Source organism: Mustela nivalis, assembly GCF_964662115.1.
Source record: "Mustela nivalis genome assembly, chromosome: 10".
NCBI lineage: Eukaryota > Metazoa > Chordata > Mammalia > Carnivora > Mustelidae > Mustela > Mustela nivalis.
Genome location: NC_139029.1, coordinates 22,749,075 through 22,769,955, shown reverse-complemented (window position 1 = coordinate 22,769,955; position 20,881 = coordinate 22,749,075). Strand labels below are relative to the sequence as shown.

Below are 20,881 nucleotides of genomic sequence, written 5' to 3'. Positions count from 1 at the left end.
CCGAATATCATGCACGAGATATGGTTAGCCAGTGGCATTTAAAAGAGTGACTTAGTGCTCAAAATTCAAAAATTGGTAAATTTCACAGAAAAAAAACAACAACCTGGAAAATCAGAATATCTGACAAGTCTGGGCTTATATTCCCATGGCAACCATCTGCTAGCTTGGAGTAGCAGCTGCTACCTTTAGATGAGGCACATACTCTCCATTTGCCACAATTGCCCATTCCTCATTGTCTTGCCTTGGGTTGTTGCACTGGTTTTATTACTGATGTAACCCTTGGGGGTATCTGGATTAGAGTCGCTATATCCCAGACCATAGTCCCAAGAGATAGAATTCAGCTCAACTTGGGTCAGATACACACCTGTAGTTCAAAACACTGGTGATAGCAGGATAGGCTTCCGTGAGGTCAATGTGGGGGTCCAGAGGACCTCTTCAGCACGGTCTGTGGGCAACAGTGAGTTCTCAGGAAAAAGACTCTAGCTGGGCAGACACTCCGTGATGAGTCTAGTATGAAGGGGGGGAGCAACTAAGGTCTGGAGCCCACTTATGAGACCTATAGTAGTTTAGGCTTCAGGTCATGATGAAGGCCTGAACTGAAGCATTAACCCAGGGGATGGAAAGGAGTAGGGAAGAATGAGAAGATGTTAAGAGCATGGTGATTTGTGGGCAGGGCAGGGAGGAGACTGGGGTGACCTGGGTAACAGGGTGAAGAGGTGGTTTCGTTCTTCAAGGGAGCTCATTCATCAGGGGAACACAGGAGGAGGAACAGGTTTGGGGCAGGAAGATAAAGAGTTCACTGTGGGGCCTTTGGGGTTTGTGGTGCCTGGGGTCATGCAAATAGATCTGCCTGGTAGGCAGGTGACATTTGGGGGAAGATCTGAGCTGGAGATACCGGGAAGTCACCAGCAAAGAGTGAAAGTTACAGACTTGGGCACAGGTTAACTCTGGTAGGGGAATGCAGACTAGGAGGGGAGACGGCTAAGAGCAGAACCAGGGAGCAGAGCAGCCAACAACCCAGCCCAAAAAGTGCTGGTTGCAGTGCGGGGAGAAGAACCAGGCAGCTGTAGCCTCAGAGAAACCCAGGAAGGAGACTTTACAGAATAGAGTGGTCAACCGTGCAGGGTGTTTAGAGAGGGCAGGAAGGAAAGGCCTGGAGATAGTCTTTGTCAATTAAGAGATCACTGAGGAGTGTGAAGGAAGTGGATTGGCTGAGTTAAGTCACAGGGGCTGAGAGATGAGTGGGTGGTGAGGACTGGAGGACAGGGCGTCGACTCTCCCTAGGACTGGCAGTATGAAGGGATAGAGGAGAGAGTTTGTCCAAGATCTTGTGTCAAACAAGATTCCTGTGGGAAGGCCCTGGGGCAGGAGACCCCAGTCTGATCAATGTCTTGATCCAGCGCTACAGGGCCTGGGAAGTTTTCAGGTGTCAGGTACCTTGTTGTTTGTGGAACCTGCTGGGGGGGGGGGGACAAAAAAACCCCCCAAAAAACGAAAGCTCATCCTAGGGGCCAACAGAGGGAATTGCCCTAGGAGGAGGCCCTGACTTTGTGGCTGGGTTTTCCCCACTCTGCATCTTGTTTCCTTGATCCACCGATTACCTTGGGCCGGTTTTGCTGAATGACTCAGGAGCTCCAGCAAGTTTTGCTACTCAGTTTCAGAGCTCTGGGGGAGGGGAGGTCAGATTCTTCTGATAACCGGGAAACAGTCATTAGATATTGGAAGGACAATTAGGCCCCAGTTTCGGGTGTGGAGGAAAGGCTCTCTAAGCACTAGAGAATTCTAGGGCTTGGATCTGGGCACAAAAAGCTAATGCCGGGATGCTTTTTGTCTCTGCGTCCCTCCAAGGTCTGAATGGAAATAACAATATCTAACAGTCATTGAACACTTCTACCATTGCCCTCTACTGTTCTGTGGGCCTGCAGTGTTGATCTCTGAAGTCGACCACTCTTCTGATCCCATTTGAGAAGAGAAAGTTGAGAGGTAGACGGGAAGTGGCTTGCCTGGGGCATCCGGCCAGTAGCTGGAACAGCTGAGAATTGACTGCCAAAAGTCATGTTCTTTACCACTGTCCAACCCTGCGCTTCTTTGGATGTGTCTAGGTGACCCAGCAGGCTGAGGGATTGGTGAGGAGGCCCCCAAAGGAACATCCTACACAAATGATTGGAAAGCAAGCTTCTTTCCTGCTAGGATTTCTATTGGGAAGGAAGAGACAGGATCCTCTGAACTTGCTCAGGGCTTCATGTCACCTGAGACCCCCTTTCGTGGCTCCCTCCCCCTCAGCTTCTAAATTCAAGGATAAAGGGCCTATTCATCAGGACTGGATCTGGAAGCTGGCCCTGGCATCAGCCATCCCATCCCGGGATTATTTCCTCCCTCCTGGAGCCTGCCTTCCCTGCCCTGCCCTTAGGACTCACACCTGGTATCTCTTTCCTATGTCCGTGAGCCAGGGCTCTGAGGCCCAGGTGGGCACACAGTAGGGCTCTGTCACACAATTTCAATTTCCTCTGCTGCTCGCCTCTGCTGTGCATACACACTTCCTGGGTTCCTGTGGAATCCAGGCTCCCGTAAACACCCAAAGAGAAGGAAGTGGGCCAAGCAATGAGCCCATGATTTCATCAGGGCTGACGCACTCACTGCCTCTCCCCACCTCATTCTCAGGGGAGCCCCTCAGGGGCAGGCTCAGGCCTTCTCCCCTTCATTCAGCCTGGGAGAGAGGCTAAGGCCAAGGGGATAAAGGGGATGCCGGAGAGAGAGATGCAGACCTCAAGCTGCCTCCTTTTTGGCCTGCGAGAGATATAGCCAACACTTTTGGAAGCTGGAGAAGGCACAAAGGTGGAGCGGCTGGAGGAAAGGCTCCAAAAAGCCTGGGAAAGTAATGTTTACAGAATGCAGAGCAGGTGCCTTGTAACAATAGCAATGATATCTGACTTAGGGCATATCAGCCCCGATCGGAAGCTCTACTTCTGTAACGAGAAGTAAGCAGCATTTTGCTACACACGGATGTTATGTGGTTTACATGAGTTATCTTATGCAATTCTAGCAATACTCTTACGAATTAGAATGCTTATGGTTATGTTTTTACAGGTGAGGAAACTGGCTCAGAAGGGCGGAAGTTCGGAATTATCCAAGGTCACTCAGTTGAGCATTGGAGAGCTGAAGTTTGAATCTGGGTCTATCTGCTCTTTGCTTCATTGTTATACATATATATATATATATATATATATATATATATATATCTTTCTTTTTTTTTTTTTTTGCTTTGTCATTATACATTAATGAATGTAGCTTTACTTTTCTTTTTTTTTTCTTTTTTAAGATTTTGCTTATTTAGGGGCGCCTGGGTGACTCAGTGGGTTGAGCCGCTGCCTTTGGCTCGGGTCATGATCCCAGGGTCGTGGGATCGAGCCCCGTGTTGGGCTCTCTGCTCGGTGGAGAGCCTGCTTCCTCCCCTCTCTCTGCCTGCCTCTCTGCCTGCTTGTCATCTCTCTCTGTCAAATAAATAAATACATAATCTTAAAAAAAAAAAGATTTTGCTTATTTATTTGCTACAGAGAGAGGGAACACAAGCAGGGGAAGTGGGAGAGGAAGAAGCAGGCTTCTCACTGAGCAGGGATCCTGAGGCAGGGCTCGATCCCAGGACCCTGGGATCATGACCTGAGCCAAAGGCAAAAACCGAGCCACTCAGGAGCTCTAAGGAATGTAACTTTCTCAACAGAGTCAGGTAGTCATCCTTAGCTTTGGTTTACAAGTGGGGAAAGTGAGGCTCAGGAGAGTGAATTAATTTGCCTGGGGTCATAGTGGAAGTCTCAGTTCTTGTCCTCTTTAATTTGATGGCTTCATGCTCAAGGGGAAGCAGACCTTGCTGGAGCGTTCCTAAGAGGGCTTCTCAATGCCGTGTGGGTTTCATATCGTTTTTCCCCTCCCCATAAGGTCATTTCTCTGGGCAGTGCTAGAGCAGGCACCTGCTTCTGTGAAGTCACTTATCCTGGCTCTGCTGATCCAGCTGTCCCTCTGGACTGTTGCCTTTCTGAAGGCCAACTATGGCTGCCCAGGCAACTCTCTGTACCAGCTAGTGCTGGCACAGACAAGGGCTCGTTTGGATGAACGAGCAGATTGTCAAGGAGATGGGACTTGAACCTAGGTCTTTTGGGCTCTGCCAGAGCCATTTCTACTCCTTGCCCTTGCTGCAGGCCTCTCTCACTTAGTGAGGCCTTAGTCACACCAGCTCAAGGGCAAAGAGCCAAGGCAGGCCAAGCTAACTCAGAATAACCTTCCCTTGCTTCCCCTTTCCTTTTTCAGAAGCCAAGGAGGAACATGAAAGCTCAAGTGCGCCCTGAACCACTCTCAACCCCCAAGTCAAGGAATGCAAAAGGTGAGGAGTCGCCATGGCAACAGCAGGGCCAGGTGTGGTGGTGAATACTTAGCTGGTGCCCGCAGCATCATCATCGCAGCATCATTGGGGAGGGCCTGCCCAGTGCCTGTCTGAGGGTTTGCATTTTCTGGCTGCAGGGGAGCTGCATTTCCTTTGTGCCTCTTAATGGGGGCATTACAGGAGACTTTTGCTTTTCATTGCTTCCATTTTCTTATAAGTGGAAGGAGAGGAAAAAAACCCATTTTCCTCCTCTTCCAACCCACTCGGAGAAATGCCAGGAAAACACCCGCATTCCCATCAGAAGCTCTGTCGCCACTGGTCATGAAACCCCATCATCACCTAAATTGCTCTATTTTAAAGGTTTGTGAAAACGGCATCAAATTGATTTTTCCCATATCACTTCTCTTTGTTATTTCTGTGGCTTCTCTCCTTCAGCGTTGCATTTCATGGGAGCAGGAGAGCAAGTCCAGTTGAAAACTTGAGGCACTCTTATATGGTTTGGGAACCAAAAAATGAAAATATTCAAGGGGGTACCAAATCATTTTCTTTCTTTTATTTATTCAGGTATTTACGTATTTGTTTTTACCTTGGGTCTGTTGAAAAAGATTTGGTTCACAGATTTCAAAATTAATTTAACTTCGGAACTTAATCACTGTTGAGCAGAGAATCTTATAACCACAGGGATGGAAAGAGCCTTAGAAGTCACTTGGCTCAGCTATAACACTGTATGTTAATTATACCTCAGTAATAATGATAAAAGAAGTCCCTTGGCTCAGAGGGCCCCAGAATTCTAGATGTCATCAATGGGCAAAAGTTTGAAAAATGAGAAGGGTATCTGAGCTGTGACTGACAGCTTTTACTTTGGCTAGACAGGAACATTGAAGAAAAACAACTATCATGTACTACAACCTCTGCTTCATAAAGGGAAGGACAGTTTAATACCAGAAAAAAAGAAGAAAGAAAGAAAGAAAGAAAGAAAGAAAGAAAGAAAGAAAGAAAGAAAGTTATACTCTCAGAATGAAAGACTGTCTCTTTTCTTTTCTTTTTTTTTTTTTTTTTAAAGATTTTATTTATTTATTTGACAGACAGAGATCACAAGTAGGCAAAGAGGCAGGCAGAGAGAGGGGGAGAAGCAGGCTCCCTGCTGGGCAGAGAGCCTGATGTGGGGCTCAATCCCAGGACCCTGTGATCATGACCTGAGCAGAAAAACAGAGGCTTTAACCCGCTGAGCAACCCAGGTGCCCCAGAACCTGGGACTCTTGATCTCAGGGTTATAAGTTTGAGCCCCACGGTGAGTGTAGAGTTGACTTAAAAATAAAAGCTTAGGGACGCCTGGGTGGCTCAGTTGGTTAAGCAGCTGCCTTCGGCTCAGGTCATGATCCCGGCGTCCTGGGATCGAGTCCCATATCCTGGGATCGAGTCCCATATCGGGCTCCTTGCTCCGCAGGGAGCCTGCTTCTCCGTCTGACTCTGCCTTCCACTCTGTCTGCCTGTGCTCGCTCTCGCTCGCTCTCTCTGACAAATAAATAAAATCTTTAAAAAAAAAAAAATAAATAAATAAAAGCTTAAAATAAATAAATAAATCCAAGAAATTTAGCATATAAAAATTCACCACTTGATCTTTCTTTCCTCCTTTCCCCCCACGCACTAGCACCAGTCTGAGGATGGATGTTTGAGAACTGATTTGGTTTATGGTTCCTACCAGTATCTTTTGGGGATGGTGTGTTGGCCTTAGCCTGGTGGCCAGGGGCAAGAACTAACTACCTTGCTTCTTTGGATAAGTGAAGCTGTTACTTCTTTCTCATCAGCCCTTGCCTTTCTTCAGACTGGTTAATGTCCCTCCTATGTGCTTCCCTATCTCCCCTGTGGTTACCACCACCCACTGGAGTGCTTATCTCAAGGGCTTGTAATTGTCAGTTGACACATCCATTCTCAATGAGACCATCAACTTCTTTTTTTAAATTTAATTTAATTTATTTATTTGGCAGAGAGAGGCACAGCAAGAGAGGCAACACAAGCAGGGGGAGTGGGAGAGAGAAGCAGATCCCCCACCAAGCAGGGAGCCTGACTTGGGCCAATTCCAGGACCCTGGGAATGACCCGAGCCCCGAGCTGAAGGCTGATGCCCAACGCCTGAGCCACCCAGGTGCTCTGAGACCATCAACCTCTTGAGATCTATGTCTGTTCACTGGGGCCTCCTTAGGCCCATCCCAGGGCAGCATTTCATCAGGAATTGTTGACTGAATGAATGGATTTCTCCCCACCAGATCAGTGATTTTGTGAAACAAAGGCAAAAAGAATCATGAAAATAACTAAAATTTATTTAATGTACACGATATCCTAAGCCCTTTATGTGATTTTGATCAGAAATGGGCTGTTAGGTCAAGGCACTTGGAATAAGATGAAAATGGTGATTTATGAAGCATGCTGTTTTCAAAGGAACAGTCTCTCTGGGAACTTATCACACAGAATTCCCCTAAAAGGACTCCGAGATGCATGTGCAAAAATGTCCATGGCAGTACTGCTCGTAATAGCAAAATATTGGAAAACACCCAAATATCTATCATTAGGAAACCTGTTAAGTAAATTATAGTTCGTCCATACGATGTAGGCGGCCTTTCAAAGAATACAGTCAATCTAAATGCACTGACATGGAAAACTGTCCAAGACATATTGTTAGGAGAAACTAACCCATTTTTGTTAAACATACATATGTGCGCGGTTGTGTGCATGTACGTGTAAATGAATACACGGAAAAAATATGAACGTGCAGAGAAAAATCTAGAGGAACAGTATAATACAAATTGTTGGAAGTGGTTCCCTCTCGGGGTATGATTGTGGGGGGCTTTTACTTTATTAAGTATTCACCTCTATAATTAAGAAAATTTTATAAGAGGCATGTCTTATTTTTCAACAGCTTTATTAAGGTATAACTTACATACTACAAAATGCATATATTATTATTTTTTAAAAAAATTTTATTTATTTATTTGACAGAGAGAGATCACAAGTATGCAGAGAGGCAGGCTGAGAGAGGAGGAAGCAGGCTCCCTGCAGAGCAGAGAGCCCGATGCAGGGCTCGATCCCAGGACCCTGAGACCATGACCTGAGCCGAAGGCAGAGGCTCAACCCACTGAGCCACCCAGGCACCCCTGCATATATTATTTTTAAGGCTGCAGGGATTTTTAAAGATTGTATTTATTTATTTATTTGAGAGAGAGCAGGGGTGGGGTGGGGTGGTGGGAGGGGCCGAGAGAGAGGGAGAAGCAGATTCTCTACTGAACAGGGAGCCCAACGTGGGGTTTGATCCCAGAACCCTGAAATCATTACCTGAGTCAAGTCAGCTGTTTGACTGAGTGAGCCACCCAGGCACCCCAAGAACAGATTTTCCCCCCAAGATTTTGTTTATTTATTTGAGAGAGAGGGAGAACACAGAGGAAGAGCGAGAGAAAGAAGCAGATTCCCAGCTGAGCAGAGAGCTGGACACAGGGCTTGATCCCAGCACCCTGAGATCTTGACCCAAGCTGAAGGCAGATGCTCAACCAACTGAGCCACCCAGGCATCCCGAGAACAGATTTTTTGGACACACCACCGGAGGGGTACCTGGCTGGCTCAGTTGATGGAGCATCTCACTCTTGATCTCTTGGTGGTGAGTTCAAGCCTCGCATCGGGTGTAGAGTTTCCTTTGGGGGGAAAAACCCACCACTGGAAGAAAAGGCTTCTGACATTGAGGCTAATATCTAGTTTTTTGCCCCTTTGCCTGTATTTCTGTTCCCTTTCTCACAGTAGTTCCCCCCACCCCTTCTCAGGATCTCAATATCTCTGAGTGGCTTCAGACATTCCTTTTCTTTACCTGGGCTTGCAAAAGGAGGTATTGCACTAGACAATTTCTGCTCTTCTTTCAGACCTTAAGGAGGTTCTCATCATCTTGTTCTCATTATGTGAAAATGACTGGTGAAATCCAGTTTATTTTTCTCTCTTCCAATGTTTGCAGTTTAACAAAAGATGAACTTTCATTTTGGCTTGAAACCAATTAGCAAACCTCCAGTTGTGGGGTTTATATGCACACAGCTGAGAATAGGGTAGGGGATATGTTTTGGGGGACAGGGCAATATCTTTGAAAAATAGAGCAATAATCAAATTAGGATCACTGGTGTGGACTTGGGTACTGCAGGTTACCACTAGGTAAAATGGGACGCACTGTGGAGGGAAAGTCAAGATTCTGGCTATAACACTTGACAGAATTAAGACAACTGTGCACCATTGGGGAAGGAATCTTCTTGGTTTCACAATGTGACCTTGATTGCCCCATTGGACCTGGTGCTTTGATGTCTCAGTGTGTAGAAACATTATCACAGTCAGAGAGCACATATTAAACATTTATACATGCACAGATAATCTAAGTCACTCTGAAAGAGGTTGCCATAATGAAAAGCGCTTACACTGTTAAACCAATGTCCAGGTGGATAGATCATGACCACATTCTCATTAGGAGAGGCAGATGGCATAGTGGTTGAGGGTGGGTGGCCCTGTAAAAATACTCCTTGTGTTCAGAGCCTGCCTCTATCATATACTGGCTGGGTTGACTGTGACCAAGTGGCTTTGCTGTTACCCAGTTTCCAGGCAAGGCTAATAAAAATTTCCATGTCCTGGCATTATTGTGAAAATTAAATTAGTTAATACGGGTAAAATGCTTAGAACATCAGTCCTTGGCACATAGTAAGTGCTCACTAAATGCTGGCTGTGAACATCATTACCTCCTAATCACTTTGTTGGGAGTTACATTTCCAACAGCTCTTGTTTCAATTATTAACAAATTCTTTTATATTTTTCGACCGCCAAACGGGGAAACTAAGTCTCAAGGTTATGAGAAAATGCGGTGAACTGATCCCAGCGGGCGGGGCAGATTAAAGTACTGGGGAATCCACCGCCGGCTCTCTCTCAGTATCTATTGCCTCTATCCGATCCCCACTTTGTCCCGCTGCACTTGCCCCATCTTTAGGAAGATAAAAAAGGTGGCTGAGCTGTGCTTCTAAACCTCTCTCTCTCTCTCTCTCTCTCTCTCTCTCTCTCGGCCAGTTCCAAGTTGTTTGCTCTCTGGATTTCTGGCTGCAATCCAGTTACACCTGACTGCGGTGGAGATGGGGATCCTGAGAGCTGATTGGCCACGGGAAGGTTCCTGAAGGAGGCCCGCGGCCTTCCAGGGCACTCAGGCCCGAGCCGGGACTCAGCTCCAGCTCTCCAACTCCTACCCGTTAGGGGAGAGGGACCCACTCGCGAGCGAGACTGAACTCTTGTCAGAATTCACAGCTCCTCACCCTCCGTGCAGGGGCTCCCCGGGTCCCGCTCCCAAGAGCACGCACAGCAGGGAGCAAACCGCCCGGGTGTGTGCAACACTCCCCGGGGCTTCCCGTAGCAGCTGATCCGCAAGGGTGGGGTGCTGGGGTCCAGCAGCGGCGGTAACCCACGCCCTGCCCCCTCCGCCTCCGCCCCATCACAAGAGCGCCGTAAAATTCCGGAAGAGAGATTAGAGGCAGGGGATGGGTGGGGCGGTGAATCAGTACATTCCTTCCTCCCCTTGCCTCCACCCCCCGGGTTATCACTTTGGGAGGGGGTGGGTCTTCTGGCTCTCTGGACTGGTCCACAGGATCCGGACGAGAAAGGCAGTGCTGGGCGGGAACCTCCCAAGCTCTGCGGACCTACGGAGAGTCTGCATCTCTTATTTTGCAGCTCAAGACCCTATCTGGTATCGGGTGGGGGGAATTTTGGTCCTCGCTTCCATCTGGGTCTTTTCCATAAGAGTAGCTCACAGGCCTGTCGGCCCATTTGTCAAGTAAGTAACTCCCGTTTACTGAGCAAGCCCTGGCTCTGAGTCAAGGTCTGTGTCGCGTCCGTCAGTCTCCTCTTCCTGAAGACGCAAGGAATCTGAAAACTCAGAGAGGTTAGGTAACTTGCCCAAGGCTTCACAGCAGCAGAGGCAGGAATAATCCCAGCTCTATTGGTTTCATACATTTCCCACCAGATCCTGCGGCTTTCTTTACTGCAGCACACTGAATAGCAGTACCTGTCAGGGGGTAGGGAAGTAACACGCAGGGGCCACCTATACCCTGCTAGGCACTACAAATATATCGTCATGAATCATTAAAAAAAAAATTTTTTTTTCACAACCACCCCCTGAGATAGATGTGATCCTCATGGCCATATTACACATGAAGAAACTTTAGAGGTCAGGAATTTAAGGGACAGAGCTAGGATTTTTGTACAGTCATAGTACAAAACAAAGATTAATGTTTACATAGTGCTTGACAGTTTACAAAGCACTTTCAAGACCTTCATTATCTTCATTTCAGGGTTATCCCATTTCACAGATGAAGACAGAAGGTTCATTCATGAAGGTAAGGCCACAATGCAAGTAGTCAGTAACAGAGCCTACAATTTTGAAAAAGACTCTGTAGAACCAGTAATAGCAAAGCTTATTCCGTTTATGCATTCCACAGTGCCAAGGACCATTCTAATAAGTGTTAAGTACCATCTAATAATTGCCAAGCACCACTGTAATAATAGGTAACATTTATTGAACACTTATTATGAGTCCAGTGTGGTTCGACCTGGGTTATACATACTACTTCCTGGGATGCTCAGAACGACCTTTGGAGGTAAATACTGTTACCTTTGTCTTTTTATAGATGGGGAAATTGAGACTAGAAGAAGTAACTTCCCAAGGCTAACCAGGAACTCAAAGGCAATGCAAGGATGCCAGATGAAACAGTCTAGAGTCCCAGGGTGGGAACCAGGCACTGGTTTGTGTCCCCACCTCTGTCTAAAACCACTTCTTCAAGAGTCTCCATTTCTTTGCCACATCACCATTACCATTTCTTCTAACTCCTGTGTGTGGCTCACATAGCTCCTGCTCTCAAGAAGCTAATGCTCTATAAAATTGGCCCAGAATACTGCCAGCTTTGCCTCACAGGGGCACTGGGAAGATTAATAAACTAATGGCAATTGAAGGTTTCAGCAAGGGCACTGGATAAACTTGGGGCACTTATGTATGAAACTCACTACCATGGGAGGTTTGCACCGTACTAAGGGGCCTGCAGCCCAGTTCCTGATGTGTTTTGAGTTGTGGAGTCTTCCCTGGGAAACCATCTGGGTGAGGTCATTTATGACAGAGGTTAGAGCATTTCCCTGCTGACCTGGAGGTATGGTGGTGTCATGGTCTCAGGGCTTTAGCTTTCAGTTGGCGGCCGGGGTGGGGTGGGGTGCTGTTTCCAACATCTCAGAAGGGGTTCCAGCCCACTCTGAGAGAAACCTGTTATTGATTGGAGTTAGAGACTAACATGCTTATTTGGGCTTTAGAGGCAGACACCTGTACTGAATCCTGGGTCTGCCACTTAATCTCTCTGAACTTCCAATCCCCTTTAAGATGAAGGTGAGAATACCTTCCTTATTTTGAAGTTTATTTTGAAGGTTAATTTGAAGAGTGAACTTCATAATACATTTCGAAACAGCTTGCAGGACTTAGAATAGAGTAGATGCTTGCTTAGTAATTGGTAGCCGCTTTCATGGCCATTATTGCTTTCCTTCTGTTGTTATTGTATTATTTACTGACATTTTAGGGCCCGGCTGAGAGCTAGATGAGGGAAGATTGATTCATTTGTTCAGCCATGTACTAGGTTGCCCCAAGTAGGTCAGTCTAAGGAGGGAAGAATCATGAAAATAGGCATTTATAATACACTGTGATGAGTGCTAGGATAGCCGATTGCGTAAGGTGTTTTAGACTTTAGTGGAAGAACCAGTGACCAGGAGACTCAAAAAAGTTTTGCGGAGGATGTAGTTTTCTGTTTCAAGTCTGTGCTTCCAGGAAGTGGAAAATGCTGCCTGCTGGAAGCAGGCAGAACGCAAGCAGCAGCTGAGCCCGGTGCTCCTCATCCAACGGCCTTGATTCTGATCTGCAGCTCCTCCTTTCAGGGCCTCTCAACTCCCACACAGTCCTGCCAGCCAGCCTTGCCCTGGAATACCCTCTCCTGGGCCACCTGCTGGTGGTGAACATCTTGGGTTCTGTTCTGTGGCTCGATGTGGCTGAGTCATACATAAGACCTTTCTTTTTACTGCTAAGCTCTAATAGAAGCCTTCTGGTGGGGAGCAATGCCCCAGGTCTACCTTGTGGGGACAGCCTAATGATGCCTACTGACCATTGCTTCTTCCCACAGAGCCAAATGAACATGTGCGTGGTCCTCTCGGAGGAGAAGCAGCCCAAGGGGCAGGAGCCCTTTCTCAATAGGGGTTGGTTCTGGGCAGGTTGACTTCCTAGGGTGGTTAGGGAAGGGTTAGCCCCCCCCCCCCCCAACTCTCATGGGTGAGCCTCCCCTCTTCCTCCCAAGCCAGCCTCCCGTGCCTCTTTCTGGCTGCTGTCAGACCAGTCAATGGCCCAGACGAGTCTCCCAAACTCACCAGTGACCACATTTTCCAAACCGAAACTAAAAACTCGTGGTCTGACAAAGAATTAAAGAATTTCTGGTCACCTTCCAAATGCTAGAGAGAATACTGGAATCTCTAGGATAATCTCTGTCGTTAAAGGGGAGATTAGGTTGGAAAACTTTATATTCAGGATTTTCTCTTTATCAGGCATTTCTCATACATTCTATCATTGATACGTGAAAAGAGCCTCATGAAGTAGCTGGTAACTATTTCCATTTAATAATTTAGAGTACTAAGAGAGAGGAAATAACTTACTTGCCCAAGATGCTACGTACCGGAAGTTTGAAATTTGGACTGTCAGGAAGGGTTCATAGGGGTGTGTGTGTGTATGTGTGTGTGTGTCGCGCGGGGATGGGACCGGGAGAGGCGCAGAAACAATCTTCGTAATTGCAGAATTGCAGACGCATGCACGCATGCTATTTATTTGGGGCCTCGAGGAAGGGCAGCCAAGAACTGAGTTGCCCTGGTTGTCACTTCTGAGCTGGAAATCCCCGAGCAAAGGGCTCGGTCGCCGCCCAGTCCCATCAGGATCTGGCCTCAGGCTTCACGGCTCGGGATGCGGGAAAAAGCCTTTCGACCTTGCAGGTTACGTCGTGGCCGCTGGCCCTCGCCTCTGCCCAGGTGCGGATGGGATGAGGGGGCCGCGGCGTGGGCGAACGACTCCTATGGCCACGTTCCGCCCCCCCTTCCCGGTCACATGGACGCGCCTTCCGCAGCCGGGAGTGAGGAGAGGAACGAACCACGAGGAGGAGCGGGGGAGGCGCCGAGGGCAGTAGGTCAGCACCCCGCGGGGCAGGTGGGCGGGCCCAACCGCCCCGCGAGCCGGCAAGCCAGCCAGTCCGCGGGCTCGGGGGGCGGGCCAGTGGGCGCCGCGCCGCGCCCCGCAGCGCCCCCTGAGGGGCGGTGGCGGGAGCTGGTTCCGGCTGCGCGCGCAGCGGTGGTGGCGGCGGCGCGATCGGCCGGGCTGTAACCGTCGTCCGTCCGGTAGCGGCTGGAGCGGCAGCGGCGGCCGGGCACTGCGCGAGGCGACGCCACAGGGCAGCGGCGGCAGCGGGGCCAGTGGCGGCAGCAGGAGACGCAGCGGCGGCCGCAGCAGCAGCAGCAAGACGGACTCGTGGACACGCGCCGCCGCCGCCGCCGGGCCGGGCCGGGTGTCGCGCGCCGAGGCTGGGGGGGAGTCGTCGCCGCCGCCGCCACCGCTACCGCCGCCGCCGCCGCCGCCGAGGTGACTGAGGAGAGAGGCGCCTCCTCGCTCCCGCCGCCGCCGGACTTCAATGCCCAGTCCCCAGCTCGCCAGCGTGAGTGCGCTCCTCCCGGGCGGCCCCCGCGCCGGCTCCCGGGGCCTCGGGGAAGGGGAGGGCGGGAGGCGCCGCAGCCATTAGTGCAGGCCTGAGACACGTCCCCGGAAGGAGGGCTGGGTCGGGCCGGGGGCGGGGGGAGCGCGGCCGGGAAGCGTGGAGAACGGGGGTGGGTGAGGAAGGGGGGACGGTGCGTGTGGAAGAATGTGGAGTGTTGAGGGGGGAGAATGTGCGTGCCTGAGGGGGACAGTGTGAGTTGGGGAGAGGCTGGGTGTGCATGAGGGATGAAAGAAGGCGGAGTTGGGGGGTGTGTGGATGAGAGAGTTGGGGGCCGTGTCCGGGGGCAGTGTGAGTGCCAGCAGAGTGTAGAGGACAGTGGGGGTGTGGGGGGGGCAGTGCGCGTGGGCGAGAGGGGTAAATGGGGGAGAGTGAGGTGGTGGGAGAGGGAGAGCGTTGAGTGTATGGGGCAGAGTGGGGGAGTGTGTGGGGGGGAATATGAGTGCCGTGTGAGAGAGGAAGGCTGGGGAGGGGTGAATGGCAGATGAGGGAACGTGGAAAGGGTGTGCCTGCGATTGTCCAGTGTGTGAGCGGGCATCCTGGAGGCTCTCCGTGATCGTGATCGCTGTGTATGGCGATAGTGAACGCTGCGGTCCTCGGTTGGGGAGTTCTTTCCAAGAGCGTCGTGTCCCTGGTTTCTTGGGTTCCATTATGAGGAAACGGTATAGGAGTTTATCCCAGGGGCACTATAGTCCTCTGGCTCTGGGATTTTTAAAAGAAAGGTCATGCTTTTCGGGGCGAGGGAGGATAAATGTTTTCCCTATGTTTTATGGCTTCGATACGAATTTCTAAATTTATCAGGGACGTGGTGGCCATCCCATCGTCCTCTGGCGCTCTGAGAGCTAACTAGAAGAACCTTGTCTATTGCCCAGGATCCTAGGCTCTTGCCCTTAGAGTGTTCAGAAGCATAGACTTTTATAAAGTACTGCTAATTTTTCAGGTGAAAGGTATTTTATCGTTAGGTAGATAGAAACAATTTTTATCAGATACTAACTCTTCTCTACCCTTCTGGAAAAGAACTCTTAAGAAAAAAATAATGTAACATTGATGATGAAGAAGAACCAGAGGCTAGTTTATTATTCCCTGGAGTTTGTCAAGAAACATAAAAAGCGTGTAGCCGTTCTAAGCATCACTGTAGGCTTGCTTGTCTGTTTGGAATCACCAGACTACAACTGCTGCTGAGTTAGAATATGGTAGTTATTTGCTGCTGTGCTCTGTGTTACAGAGTAGTTTCAGACAGGAAGTGAATGAAGTTATGCCTTGTTCAGCATGCAAAAGGAAATTAAGGCTAAGGATGACACATTTTTAAGGCTTCAGAATCACTTGCCAGCATGCCGGTGTGTTGAAGATGGTGAGAAGTTGTTTGCCAGTATTCTAATCTTTGACATTTAAAAAATTGTTTCATATTGGGTAGTGAATCAATATTGTTATGGAGTTTTGCCAGATTCCTGTGTTGTGGAATTAGGGGCTCTTGATAAAAAGTACCTTGTTATGGATTTTACACTTTACTGATGAGAAGGTTCTTAGAAGTTGGGAGTCTTTCAGTAGGATAAGCAAAGACTGTGGTCATTTTGGTAGTAGACATAATAGAACCAAAACATCGGTGTGTAATTAGAAGTCTGAAATTATGTTTTTCTTAGTATGTCCTTTTCAATCATTAGCATGCTTTGTGCTTTTAGAAATAGTGAATACTATTGTTAATATTTAGTGGGAGACTGGATTCATTATTATTCTTTTTAAATTTTTTAAAATTTTATTTACTTATTTGACAGACAGAGATCACAAGCAAGCTGAGAAGCAGGCAGAGACAGAGAGGAAAGCAGGCTCCCCGCTGAGCAGAGAGCCCTTTGCGGGGCTTGATCCCAGGACTCTGGGATCATGGCCTGAGATGAAGGCAGAGGTCCCTGGATTCATTATTATTAAAGGCCTCCTACGTACTGGGCATTTTTATACACTCCCTGTATAATTCTCGCAGTTACTCTAAAGGGGGTAGGGGGTCCTTGTTTGCATTTCTTTCCACATATTGAGTGGTTTCTATTTGCTAAGCAGTTGGGATACAGTGATGAGGCCTCAGTGATTTACAGTGATGAGATGAAGAGATACACGGGCTCAAAGAGTTTAAGTAACTTGTCCTAGGTCATAAGAGTGAGAATTGGAAATGGATTAAAAACCCAGGTCTGTATGACTCCAAAAGTCCTTGATTTTTCTACTCTACCATTACCACCCCAGTAGGTTGTCTCACTTTGAGGTTCTCAACCACACAGTGACCTAGCAGCTCATACAGATGAGAAATGTTGAATTTAATGCAGAAGACTGGATGGCTGGAGGCAAGGGGGTCATTTAGGAGATGCTGACTTGAGGCTCTTTGGGGCCTAAGCTAGGCTTTTATGTGGGTGGAGATTCTGCCTTGAAACTCTTGGGGCCCCAGGGTGTGTGCTTTGAGACATAGCTTTTATGAGGCACCTGGGATATGTCTGGGAGAAGAGAGTCTGATTAAAGAAACCCAGCAGCCTTTTATGTTTTTTATTTTGGGGGAGAGAGAGGAAGAGTGTTATTTATTGGGGTAAGAGTCAACTAGGACTTGTCACTCCTATGTGGAAGTCTTTCTGTTCAGCAGTATGAGATACTTAGGAGATTGTGAAGATCAAGTGAGAAAATATATGTAGAAGCACTTGTTAATTATAAATTGAACTACATATTGAAATTATTATTACCACTAAGACCTTTCTACTAAGGCAACGGTTTGTTATATTTTGCAACTGGAAAAAGCTAACGTTTAGGACACCTATACAAATGAAAAATTGTTTAGAACTGCTGAACTGGGTCTATTCTGACTCAGAACAGCAAAAGTCAAACCACTCCCTCCATGAGTCAGTCAAGTAATATTTAATTTGAACTAACCAAATTTATAAGCAGAAACCATTTATAACATCATTGAACTTTGGTGGCACTAGGGAAGAGTAAATGTTTGAATGCTTTTGCATATAACTTTTTTAAAAAATTTGAAAGCCCTATATTTATATCTTCTTGAAAAGACATTTGTGTGAAGCAAGGTAAAATATTTATTTTTCTTAAGATTTAACTCTTACGCTAACATTTTATCTTTTAAAGGTGGCATTTCTGTATGTAGTAGTTGTAGAATTTTGACGTGTAAAGTTTAAATTTAGTAGAGGTTTACTTAACAGGGTTTGTACTGTTCCTTTTTTTTTTTTTTGGAATGTGGGATTGGTGACCATTAGAGTCTCTAGAAAAAGCATTTACAAATAATATGCAGAAGAGCAATACATAAATTTTTAGTTGTTACTCTTGGAAGAGCAAAACCTAAGTTAGAGTGAAATCCAAGTTAGCTTGATTTCTTCAGAAGCTGTATAATCGCCTGTACTGCTTATAGAAGTTGGAGATCTTTAAAAATTTTGAGCAACTGGAAGTCAAGATCCAAAATTTTAACATGGTAGACTTAGTTATATTTATGAATAGGGCAGTGGTAGAGATCTTGAGATCTTAGGACACCTTGTAAAATCCATCATTATGCTTTAGGTTTCAACATTCCCTTCTTGAGAATCTTATAATCCTTCTTGAGAATCTTATAATGCTGAATCATAAAACCTCTTACTTAAAATTCATAATAATCCTTTGACTAAGTGGCACTTTCACTCGTACAGATAAGGAGATTGATTACAGAATCAATTTGTGAATTCCAGGTTTTGAAATCCAGATTAAAGATATCAGTAAATAGATGGCAGTGGATAAAAAAAAAAGTTTTCCCTTGGGGGTTAAGGTACTTAAATCTCTTGCTAAACTTTATTTTTGAGTTAACTCTTGTTACTCTATAGGAGTTAAGTGTACATTAAAGAAGTTGGCCTTTTTGTCTGAAATTTAGTTTTTTTTCTTTTTAAGATATTTCAGTTACTTGCATACTTTTTTTTTTTGTTCTTTTGGGAGTGTTGCTGTTTTGAGATTTTTCTTAAGACACGAGTTGGGTTATATAGAAACTGATGATAATTTGCTAAATTTATAAAGTCAAGAGTCTCTGATGTTGCACTTCATATAATTTTGTACCTTGGGTTTGTTAGTGAACAGTGGATAGCAGCAATTAAAATTTTTTTGGGAAGTGGTGATTTGAATCTGTTAATCTGGAATGTTAGAAGAGACTTTCATCCATTTTCATCTTTAGGGATATTATATGTGTAGAGGTGTCTGGTAGCTTTTTCTTTTGTTTTATTGATTGAACCACATTTTCTAGCTCCTTTGGCCACTGTCTTGGGACTTGCAGCCCTATAGAATTGCTTGGTGTAGAGCTCAAGTAGATATTACATGGTATTTTTGTTTTGTTTTGTTTTGTTTTTCCTTCTTGGAGTTGTAGAGGTCTAGGCTAAACCAGAAACTGTCACTATTCTAGCACCTCTAAGAAAGAAGCTTCACAGCACTGCAGGCTCTGTCCACTTTCACAGTTACCCTGTGGAGTTACCAGAACCCAGGTGAGAAAATGACCCTTTTGCACTGCTTGTGTTAACGTTGTTTCCCCCGAACTATCTCTTCAATCAGCATAGACTGACAGGGTACAAACTCTTTCCTGAAGAAATGACTATGAGGAATAGACATATTATACCAATAGTTTTTATATGATTTGAATACAATTTTTTTTTTTTTTTTTTTTTTTTAAATTAGAGAGTATGTGTGCACGAGTGGAGGAAGGAGCAAAAGGAGAGGGAGAAGCAGACTCCTGGCTGAGCAGGGAGCCTGATGCAGAGCTCAGTCCCAGGACCCCAGGATCATGACCTTAGCCTAAGGCAGACACCTAACTGACTGAGCCACCCAGGCACCCCAATACAAATGTTTTTTGTATGCCTGCACTGATTACTTACCCATAGGTTCTGTGACACAGCATCCATTCCATTGTAAGTGGCCTAGAAACTAAATCTCATCATTTGAATATATATTTACATTGCACAACATTGCCTTTTTAAACTCTAGAGAATTTTAAGCTCTTCTGTGACCCTTTCTTTGCTAGTTGAGCCTGTTTTGAAAAAATATTTTGACGATTAGAATGGTCTTTACCTTTAGAGATATTTAATTCCTTTCATAGTATTTTTGGGTTGAAATTTCATTCTTCTCAGGAAATGTTAATTCTTTTGGCATAAAATGCACACATGATATATTTGCTTTAGCAGATCAGATAAATTGCTTTGTGTTTTTATTTCTGCAGTGGTCAAAAATGTTGGCTCTTAACTAATGTATCGTTTGACAGGAATTCAAATTCACAATCAGTCTGCTTTCTTGTAGTTGCCTTAGTTTTAGTTGCGATTTGAGCATAACTTTTTTTTTTGGCAGTCTTTTATAGGAGACATTCACTAGATTGTATCACCACAGTATCTGTAAATTGGATCTATCTACATATGTTGATATTGTTTTTAGTAGCAAAACAAATTAATGTGTTTTCTACTTTCCATTATTGGTGAAAGTCTATCATGAGGGAACAGAGTGACTGGTTAGTGCAGAAGGATATGAGTCATCGGCAGGATTTGTCAGCAAATTGAGAAGGATGTGATAGAGAAACAATAGATTCTAAGTGACATTACTCTTCATTCCACATGTGTGGTTACAAACAAGTTTCCTTTTGGTGACTGGTTTAAATTATTCCAGTAACAGTCTTTCTAGATGAGAAGCACTTAAAATTTAAGTCATAGACTATGTCCTGAATTGTTTTTCTAGTGAAATGAGATCTTCATTTGGAGGTTAGCAGCAAGTAGAATTTAGTTAAATTTGCATGTGTTTGCTAGAAAACAAATTCACCTATGAGGTAGGAGTTAGTAAGTTGAGAGTCTATTTTTGTGCAGCTTGTTAATTATGGAGCTGCTCAGTTGATCAGAAGATGCCCACCAAGGTGGCATATTTGTTTTCTATCTTTGAGCAAAGAATTGCTACCTGATTACTGTTCATACTTTTTAAATTCCTAAGAGTTTTTATTGCATTTGAATTGGTTTGAAATTCTCAGCATGGTCAAGGCCTCCTAGAGTTATCTAACCAAAGACTCCTTTCCTTTCTCTATAAAAGTTCTACCTTTCCTCGTAGGTTCTAATTAATCCTACTCCATTCTACTCATATTTTTTGTCTTCAAAGTATATAGCATTATTATGAAATTTTAATGTCCTTCATTAAATATTTTTCACCCACATGGATTCTTTTAGTATCTTGATCCTGGATAATGTTTGCATGGCATGCTCAAAGAGCTCCACAAATGCTAGCTGTAAGATTGGATGTGCCGCATTTTAGTATCATTCAGAGGTGACATATTGTCCTCCATCTCACTAAGCATTTGGAGGAAGAGTACAAGAAAGATTAAATTTTGCATTCTTTAAGTAGGAAGAGAATAAAGGCGAATTCATGTTGAACTAAGCTGGTGAGCAAAGAATAATTATCTCTTGACTTGGCATTATAGAGGTATTTCACCATTTCTACCATTTTAACTTCACTTTTGTGGGTTTTTTTTTTCTTTTTTTTTTTTTAATTAACATATAATGTATTATTTGCCCAAGGGGTACAGGTATGTGAATCATCAGGCTTACACTCTTCACAGCACTCACCATAGGACATACCTTTCCCAGTGTGTTTTAATGTAAAACAACTGCTCTCACTGTATGTGTTTTAAAGACTGTGAATGTTGTGTTTTATCA

General features: G+C 45.7%; 1 protein-coding gene and 1 long non-coding RNA gene across 4 annotated transcripts in view; both read left to right on the top strand.

The window, feature by feature from the left end:
• Positions 1 to 4,298: 4,298 nt before the first annotated feature.
• On the top strand, positions 4,299 to 12,904 carry LOC309841993. Its single transcript, XR_014299436.1, has 3 exons — positions 4,299 to 4,375; positions 10,725 to 10,769; positions 12,585 to 12,904. It is a non-coding gene; the product is annotated as an uncharacterized lncRNA (long non-coding RNA).
• Positions 12,905 to 13,175: 271 nt separating this feature from the next.
• PTP4A2 (protein tyrosine phosphatase 4A2) overlaps positions 13,176 to 20,881 on the top strand; it is a 30,718-nt gene continuing 23,012 nt past the window's right edge. The window contains exons 1-2 of one of the 3 annotated variants that reach the window (XM_082685783.1): positions 13,769 to 14,150; positions 18,571 to 18,685. The gene's annotated coding sequence lies outside the window, so the exon portion shown is untranslated. Of the gene's footprint in view, positions 13,629 to 13,768; positions 14,151 to 18,570; positions 18,686 to 20,881 lie in introns of those variants that run through there. The other 2 variants (XM_082685784.1, XM_082685782.1) reach the window with 2 other exon arrangements.